Source organism: Narcine bancroftii, chromosome 13, assembly GCF_036971445.1.
Source record: "Narcine bancroftii isolate sNarBan1 chromosome 13, sNarBan1.hap1, whole genome shotgun sequence".
Taxonomy (NCBI): Eukaryota; Metazoa; Chordata; class Chondrichthyes; order Torpediniformes; family Narcinidae; genus Narcine; species Narcine bancroftii.
Genome location: NC_091481.1, coordinates 71,079,699 through 71,089,168, shown reverse-complemented (window position 1 = coordinate 71,089,168; position 9,470 = coordinate 71,079,699).

Below are 9,470 nucleotides of genomic sequence, written 5' to 3'. Positions count from 1 at the left end.
GAATCCAGCACTGTCTAAAGGAGTTTGTACATCCCCTCCATGTTTGCGTGGGTTCAAATCCAGCACTGTCTGTAAGGAGTTTTTACATCCCCTCCATGTTTGCGTGGGTTCGAATCCAGCACTGTCTGTAAGGAGTTTTTACATCCCCTCCATGTTTGTGTGGGTTCAAATCCAGCACTGTCTGTAAGGAGTATGTACATCCCCTCCATGTTTGTGTGGGTTCGAATCCAGCACTGTCTGTAAGGAGTTTTTACATCCCCTCCATGTTTGTGTGGGTTCAAATCCAGCACTGTCTGTAAGGAGTATGTACATCCCCTCCATGTTTGTGTGGGTTCGAATCCAGCACTGTCTGTAAGGAGTTTGTACATCCCCTCCATGTTTGCGTGGGTTCGAATCCAGCACTGTCTGTAAGGAGTTTTTACATCCCCCCATGTTTGCGTGGGTTCGAATCCAGCACTGTCTAAAGGAGTTTGTACATCCCCTCCATGTTTGTGTGGGTTTCCTCCAGGTGCCTCAGTTTCTTCCCACCCTCCAAAAACATTCAGGGTTTTTAGGTTAATTGGTGTATCTGAGTGGCACAAGCTCATGGGCTGGACAGGCCTGTTAATGGTGTTACATTTCTAATTTTTAAAAAGAATTTAAACCTTACATATTCTTCCTTTTTCTTTTGGACTACATTTATGACCTCTCTCATCATCCAAGCTTCGATTAACGCCATCCTGGTCCTTCCTCCGCACTGGAACATGCTAATTCTGCCCTCTAATGAGCTACTCCTCAACTCCAGCAGTGGGTTTGCCAAACTGCTGATTCCAATTACCCTCCTTCCCCTGCAGCTTCCACCTAATTATGTTAATAAAGTTCTAACTTGTCCTCTCCCAATTTTGTATTTTCCCACCAGTTCTGGGCTTACCTTTATTCATGACATGTCTGTCCAGCCTCGTGCTCTGCCAAACTGAGACCACCTGCAAATTGGAGGAACCACACCTCATCTTCGACTGGGCTCCCTCCAACCAGATGACATTAATATTGACTTCTCTGGCTTTCATTAAACCACCACCAACCAACCCCCGCCCCTTCATGTCACCTTCCCCCAGCTCTGTCTCTCTTCCTTTTCCCGATCTCCATTCACACAAATAAGATCAATTCTCACCTCTCACCTTTTGTTGGTCTGAACTCCTCCCCCAAGCAACACTGCCTCTATTGTGAGATAATGCTTCTGGTGAAACATTAGGCCCTTTCATACAATCAAAAAGCCCGAGTGTCAAGGTGGGGATTCTCCGCCCTTACATCAGGAGTCTTACCTCCATGGATGCGCCCTGGCCAGCTCCAAAGCACCAACTGAAATCCCTCTCGACTATAGTCAGCCACAGAACGCTGCACTCTGCCATCCAGCATGAATGTACTGCCACTGCAAGCACCTGGCTAAGGGCGGGTTGATGACGTCACGGTGATGCCATCAGCCCAGACCCTTTCTCACTCACCCCACTCCCTCCATGACCCACTCAGATTAGGGGCAGCCAGCAAGGGCCGTCAGGACAGCGGGGGCCAGCCAGGCTGTGATAGGCCCTCCAGCCTCTGACACCTTACTGGGCCACTTCTTCGAGGCCACTCGTCGGTGCCAGTGGCTCAATAAGAGGCAGAGCAATGATCGTCTACCCTACCCATAATTCTCCCATGCAGCTGGAACCATTCTGGGAAACGCAGAGCGTTTCCAGTTGCATGGGGGATCATGGGTAACAAAGTCGGTACATTTGTATGGAGTCATGAAACTAGCAGCCGCACCTCCTGAAAGCCGCATCAATGCCCCAGCCACCTCCAGGCTGAAAGGGGACATCAGAACAGGCTTTTTGGGGCCTGCACGAAGAGGTAAGAAATACCTTTTCACTTGGCTTTTAAGCCGTCCTCCATGTAGAAGCTGACTACGAAAAGGTCTTCTATTCACCTGACCAGGATTATTTCAACACTACAAGGTCTACTGTGGCCCCTCCCATTGAACTATTCACATACTGCTTCAAGTGGCCCTCCTGGATACGCCTAACAAATTCTACCCTATTCAAGCCTCTGGCATTAAGGATGTCGCAGGTCCTTGCTCAGGGAGTTAGGTTCTAATAGGTGCTACATGAATCTGAAATTTAAAAAAAATTCTGGTTGCACTTACAGGTCAGGTGATATCTGTGGAACTAGAAACAGGATTATCTCAGGTCAAAGAACAGTTCTGACAAAGGGCCTTCAGCTCCATAAGAGTCATCAAATTTGCAGATAACAGCAGTTTTCTTCATCATCAACAAGGAGTCATTCTACAGAGGAGGTGGAAAATCTCATGAACCTGAGTCTCAACGAGAACAAGGAAAGCCCCAAGTTCCTTGGAGTCCACTAACAGGTGACCTATCATGGACAAACAGCACCTCGTTTGTCAGGAAGGAGCAACAGCGAATGTACTTCCTGAGAAGACTGAAGTGTGCAAGGCTACAGGACCCATCATGTCAACCTTCTTCAGGAGCTCTATTGAAAGTATCCTGGCCGGCGACATCATAGTGCGGTACGGTTTCTGCAGAGAAATGGATCGGAGGACAATCCACAGGACCATGAGAGTGGCAGAGAGAATCACTGGGGTCTCCCTCACTCCACCCACCATCAGTGTGATTGTTGTGTGAAGAGGGGGTGCAAAATCATTGCAGGCCCCTTCCACCCTGCACACAGAATCTTCCAGCTGCTCCCATCGAGGAAGAGATACAGGAGGATCAGAGCCAGCACCGCCAGGCTGAGGAATGACTTCTCCCACAGGCAGTGAGAATGGTGAATGACATAGGAACTGCCTTGTACTCACCATCCGAGATCTCATATGTACAAAGCAATATTTACGTGTGTGTGTGTGTGTGTGTGTGTGTGTGTGTGTGTGTGTGTGTGTGTGTGTGATATATAAATACTTGTCCTGTATATGTATTATTTGTTAGATGTGGGTTACGTCTGGTTGTGTCTACATATTTTAGACAGATTATACTTATGCAATCAGATGATAATAAACTTGAACTCAATCTGAAGCCCTCACTCTAGATGCTGCCTGATCCTGGTGAGTATTTTTTTAGAATTTTGAACCCTGAGCATTGCACGGTACATCACAGTTCAGACCACAATGTCAATTTAAATGGACTCTTCTACCTGCACACAATACATATCCTTGCACCCTCTGCATATTCATGAGCCTCTCTAGAAGCCTCTCAAGTGGGTTCTCTGTTTGCTTCCAATGGGCTGCTGGGGGTAATGATGAAGGACCCACTTGCTAACTTGCCCCACCCATCTCCTCTCTTTTAATTAGTCTGTTCTCTTATCTCAGTGTTGAAGATTCTGCAACACATTTCAAAGAACATCTAAATGATTTTTTTTTTGCCCCTGTGACCTGGCCCACAATTATCCCTCAACTAACATCGCTGACAGGATTATCTTGAATTAACACATCCCTGTTTAAGGGAGCTTGCAATAACCTCATCACAAAGTAAATGCTTTCAAATCACTGTGCCATCCTGCCAACAGATCAGGGAATTAGGTCACAGTCGAAGTGGATGTTTGAAGACTAAATGTGCACGGGGCCTGAGAGGGATTGAAGCGCAGAATAATTCAGATTCTGTTCCAGCTGCCCACTACTTAACCTTTCCTGTCACGTCGGTCTTTCTGTTCTCTCCAAAGAAAGACTAAACATCAGGAGGCAAGAAGTGTGGAACTTAAATCAAGGCAATTACTGGGCCAGAGGACCTCCATTCTCAGGTCTTACCTACAGGGATTCAGGCCTTTTGCGAGCTTCCATGATCTTAAGGAGCTCCCAGTAAATTCGAATACTGAGTTGGTCTTAGAGCGAACCGTTTAGAGGCAGCGCCCACCCCGAGCTGCGAGTGGCCCAGCCAATCTCCTTCCCCGGGAACTACACTCAGTGTCAGGCCACCACAGCTTTGAACTGTGTCTCTGAGCATTGGTGCTCAAACAATTTTCCCATATAATGGTTGTTGCTTCTTCACTTCACGCCATTTCAAAATGGACTGGATGTTTACAGGAATCATATACCGAGCTTTCAATATTTAACCATATAACCACTTACAGCACAGAACAGGCCAGTTCGGCCCTACTAGTCCATGCCATAGCAAATCCCCACCCTCCTAGTCCCACTGACCAGCACCCAGTCCATATCCCTCTAGTCGCCTCCTATCCATGTAACGATCCAGTCTTTCCTTAAATGTAACCAATGATCCCGCCTTGACCACATCTGCCAAAAGCTCACTCCACATCCCCACCACCCTCTGCGTAAAGAAATTTCCCCTCATGTTCCCCTTATAATTTTCCCCCTTCAATCTTAAACCATGTCCTCTAGTTTGAATCTCCCCCTTTCTTAATTGAAATAGCCTATCCACATTTACTCTGTCTGTCCCTTTTAAAATCTTAAACACCTCTATTAAGTCCCCTCTCAATCTTCTACGCTCCAGAGAAAAAAGCCCCAGTCTGCACCACCTTTCCCTGTAACTCAGACCCTGAAATCCTGTCAACATTCTCGTGAAATGTTATTCCAGTAACATCATCCTGAGGAGAGATATGGCAAAATTCCAGGTTCTGAACAATTTTGCAGAGTGGGTTAGTAATTGGTGAAGGGATTTTCATGCTGTGTGAGCTCGTGAAACTGGTTCAGAAAAAAGTCCAACTGCTGGAGGAAGGGTGAGAAGCCAGATATAGTTTCCATATGGAGAGAGCTGTGATTTGGTTTGACAATGTACAGGTTTCCTCCACTATCGATGGGGTTCCTATAAAAGGTTAACTTTAACATCAGAGAATGTATCTGGGGGGTGGGAAACCATTGGGTTGTGCTGTCGGATTTCCAGGTTCAAGCCTTTAACTCTCAATAGATCAGGCCTCTCCCTGCTGACCTTGTACTTTTACCTGCAGCAGAAAAGTCACAATGACTGCTCGCCACAAGGTGGCAGGAGCCTCCACTGAGCAGCATCAGTGTGGAGTAGTGGCACTCTCCAGTGAAGGTTAGACAGCCTGGGAGATGGTTGGGGACAGGGGTGGGCAGGGGGGAGGGGTTGTTCGATGTTGGCAGAAATTTAATGGTGACATTTCTGAAGACGAGAAGGGCCAAAGAGCCTGTTTCTGTGCTGTAACGTTCTTTGGGGTTGAGGAGAATGTGGCCGGGGTGTGACATTTAATACATTGGGTGCTTTTCAAGGTAGTGGGAGGTATAAATGGACGGGGAGGGGGAGGTGGAGCCACGTTTGGTTTCTTGTGCAGAGCAAATCCCATCCCTGTTTTCAATGCTTTGCCATCCCCAGAATCAGAGGAGAGAGCCTTGCCTTTGAATCAACAGAATCTTCTGTCGTAGCTGAGCAGAGAGAATGCTACCGTGGTTTTACTCATGCTCTCTCCCTGCAGCAGAACAAAATGAATCCTTCTGTAGTTCCTGCCAGATTCTTATGACCAGGACTCTCCCATCATTGAACATTACAGCACAGAAAACAGGCCCTTCAGCCTTTCTAGTCTGTGCCAAGCTCTTATTCTGTCTCATCCCATTGATCTGCACCCAGTCCATACCTCTCCCATCCATTTATCTCACCACATTTTTCTTAAATGTTAAAATTGAGCCCGCATTCACCATTTCAGCTGGCAGCTCATTCAACAGCCCCACCACTCTCTGGGGGAAGTTCCCCCTCATATTCCCCCTAAACTTTTCCCCTTTTACCCTTAACTCATGTCCTCTGTTGAAAGTTAAAATCTCCTACTAAATTAACCTTGCGTTATCCTCCACACTCGTACAGTTCTCCGAAGCAATCTCTGGCTTCCAGGAAAACTCACTCACATTCTTCGGACTTTAATAACCATGCGAGACCACTGTCCATGATGCAAAGCTGGGGCAGGTGTGAAGTGCCTACTGACACTGCCCTCAGCTCTGGGATGATTATCAATGCTCGGCAGCGTGGGGATGCTTGCTCCTGCACCTCTCGGGTCCAAATGCGAGGAGACCTGAGATACGCCGATCTGTCAGCCTTCAATCGCACTCAATCTTCCCTGAAGCTAGACCTTGGGGTTGTTTGTATGGCTCAGCATCGAGAGGGGCCATTCAGAAACCTGCCTTTGTCTAGCAACATCGAAAAATTAGAAATCTGGCAACAATGATTCACTGAGTCTTTCTTTCCAGTTTCTTTTCATGTGGCTTTTGCAATAACAGCCTTGGAAAATCCTCTCAATCTCGCGGAGTTATAATTACTTTCCAAGGATGGTGTTGTTCAAAGTTGTTCTGCTGTGTGTCACAAAAGGTGCCTCTGCATCATTCCGCTCCAAGGTTTTGTGTTTGCACTGAGGTTCAGCCACTCCACATTTGGGGTGGCAGAACACTGCAGTGTGTAGAGCTCAGCTTCCAGAGTCGATTCTCACCTTGGCTACTGCCCATGTAGAGTATGCATGCTCTACCCTGTGACAGCGAGGTACTCAAAAAGTGATCCCCCATTCTGGGACCAGTCTCTCCGACGTAGAGGAGACCACAACGGGAGAACCGGATGCAGTTGTCGACCCCTGCAGATTTACAGGTGAAGTATTTGGGGCCCTGAATGGTGGTAAAAGGGGAGATGTGGGTGCGTAGAGCATCTCCTGTGGTCACAGGAGAAGCTATCCGGTGGGCAGATAGTGGGAAGGGAGGAGTGGATGAGGGAGACACAAAGAGAGCAGTCCCTGCAGAAAGTTGAGATGGGATGAGAGGGGAGGGGAAGATGTGCCTGGTGGTAGGCGATGGTGGAAATTGGGAGATAATATGATCGAACCGGAAGCTATTTGGGTGGTAGGTGAGGACGAGGGAAACATATCCCTGCTATGTTGGGCCAAGGGGGTGGGGAAAGGGAAGACGCAGTAAATGAGGGAAATATGGGTGAGGGCTGCATTGATAGTGGTGGGGGGGGGGGGGGGGGTTGGGTGGGAGCCACTGAAGCACAAAGCAGCCTTTAAATGTTGCCACTAAATGTATGTGTACGTGTAGTCAGGTGGGAGCAGCTCTTCATTAGAACTTCAGCTCTAATATTACCCACCAGCCACTTGATACAAGTGGTCTGGAAACTGTCCCTGAACAGTGAGTGACCTGCTCCCTCCACATGCACATGTATTTAAGTGCTCATGTGACAAACACGAGACGTTCTCATTTAAACAAAACGAGAAGGGATTTGGCTCAATCAACACTGGCAATTTTTAATCAGCCTCTTGAACCTCTAAGCACTACCCCAACCATGAACTACTCTGGGACCACAGAAAAGACCTATCTGAGCTATTGAAACAACACTTTTTTTTCTTCTCACTCCAATAATAACTGTGAACCTTTTCCATTTAATCCTCTATATACTGTATACAGATAGTTAGATCTCCAGATAAACAGTGTGTGTGTGTACAGACAAAAGAAATGTTTTTGGAATGGGGAACAGTATTGTCAGGGTATCTTGCGTTCCTGTGCATCTGTACATTGTAGTGGTGTACATGACATTTAAGCACAAGCTGTTGCCCATTTCTCTCCACAGATGTTATCTGTCCTGCTCAGTAACTCCAGGGTTTTTCTAGATTTTATCTTTCCAGCGGCTGCAGTTCCCTGCCAAGCAGGTTTCAATCCTTGAGTGTCTACGGTTGGAATCTGGCCCCTGCCATCCTCCCAACCCCACTGCCCAGCCTGGTATCCCGTCCCCACCTACTGCTGGCAATTAGCACTGTCACCCAAAGGGCATGCAGGGCAGTGCAGGGCTTGGATGGCAGAGAAGAAGGCAAGCCCTTGCTGACATACGGCGGGGGGGTGGGGGGGGAAGAAGCAGGGGGAAATCACAGCTGGAAGCACAGAGACTGAGAAACCCTTTGGTTCCGTGCTACACCTTGCCTTTCTCTGGACACAAGCCTAGCGATGGTGATAACAGGTAACGTGGGAGTGGTCAGAATAAAAAGTGGAACCACATCCCTCTCAGACAGAGGTCCAGGCCCTTGTGTGAGGCTAGGCTTTCTGAAGATCCAGAAGCCATCTTAGGGACAGGCTCCATTCACCTTGATTTACACTCTCTCACCGACTTTCCCTCACTTCTCCTTCCTTCCTCTGACCCCAACCCTCCATTCATCACAGCTTCCTCTAGTTGTCCTCTGACTTTCTCCCTCAATCCCCTCTGCTCCTTGCCTCTCCTCCCCTCCCACTCTCATCTCTTATCCCCATCTCATCTTTCCTCCCTCCCTTCTACCCCACACTCATTGAGAGAATTGTTGATATTTTGTCAGCTGCCGGGAGATACAGCTCAGTTGTTGAGTTGGACAGGGTACCAACAGATGGAGTGTGGAGTAATGCAGACTATGAAATGAAATGGACTATTGTCTTGGAAGAGTCAGGTTGTCCGTGTTGGACCTTTTTGCAAGGCTTTTGACCTCTCTGCAAAGTGCTCACTCAGAGGCCATTGATAGGTTTGTTTACCTAAAACAACAGATGAACTAGAAGACTGACTCCTATTGTTTACTGGAGAAGGAGGGGGTTTTGCAAGTGAGAAGGACATGTGACTGGCAGTTGGAATCTCAGAGAGAGGGAGAGACTGAACAGTGTCAGCCAGGAGAAGCTTGTTGGAACTGAAACAGAAGATCCAGATGGCTGGAAGTGCTATCTGTCTGATGTTTCTCTTGGAATAAGTGGAAAAGAAAGGAACTCTGTGATAGCCTGAAAGAAAGAGGTTATCATCTGGAGAACCTGATGGGGCAAGTTTCATCAGCAGGACATTGAGGTGATACCTCAGTTGTGGGAATCCTGGAATGACAAATCTCTCTCTGCAAACCTACAAGAACCTTCCTGAGCAGTAAACATTTATCTTTCAAGCACCAAACCCTGGTGAACTTTATACCTGTTAAAATCTGTGCACAATCTAGGAATTGCCTGCAACCAGTGAACTTGGAAGAAGAAGTAAGATTGAACTGGAAACCAAAGAACTTGTCTTAAATTTGCACACACATTACATACACCTGCGCTTAGAATTAGAAGGGGGTTAAGTTGGGTTAGTTAAGTTAATAGTGATAAGTTCAAGTTTGATTCTGTTTTCATGTTTAAAGATAATTAAAAACAACTAAGTAACTACTTGTCGTAGTGAATATCTATTGCTGCTGGGTTTTGGGGTCCTTTGGGCTCGTAACACAAGATTTTGTATAATTCACCTGTCTTATTACTTGGTAACCTTAAATCTCAAAAGCAGGAAGGAAGGCATTCCAGATACTTGCCTTCTTTAGTTGGAACGCAGGATACAAGAGTCAGAAGGTTACACAAGTATAGGTAATGTAACGTCTCTAGTCCTCAGTGCTAAACACGCAGCCACAACACACACACAGACAATCAATACATATACAGGACAAGTATTATATCTGTACAAATAAATAATAAATGTTGCTTCATGAATATGAGTGTCTTGAACCTGCCAGGATGAGGACTACTTCACCAGGAACTG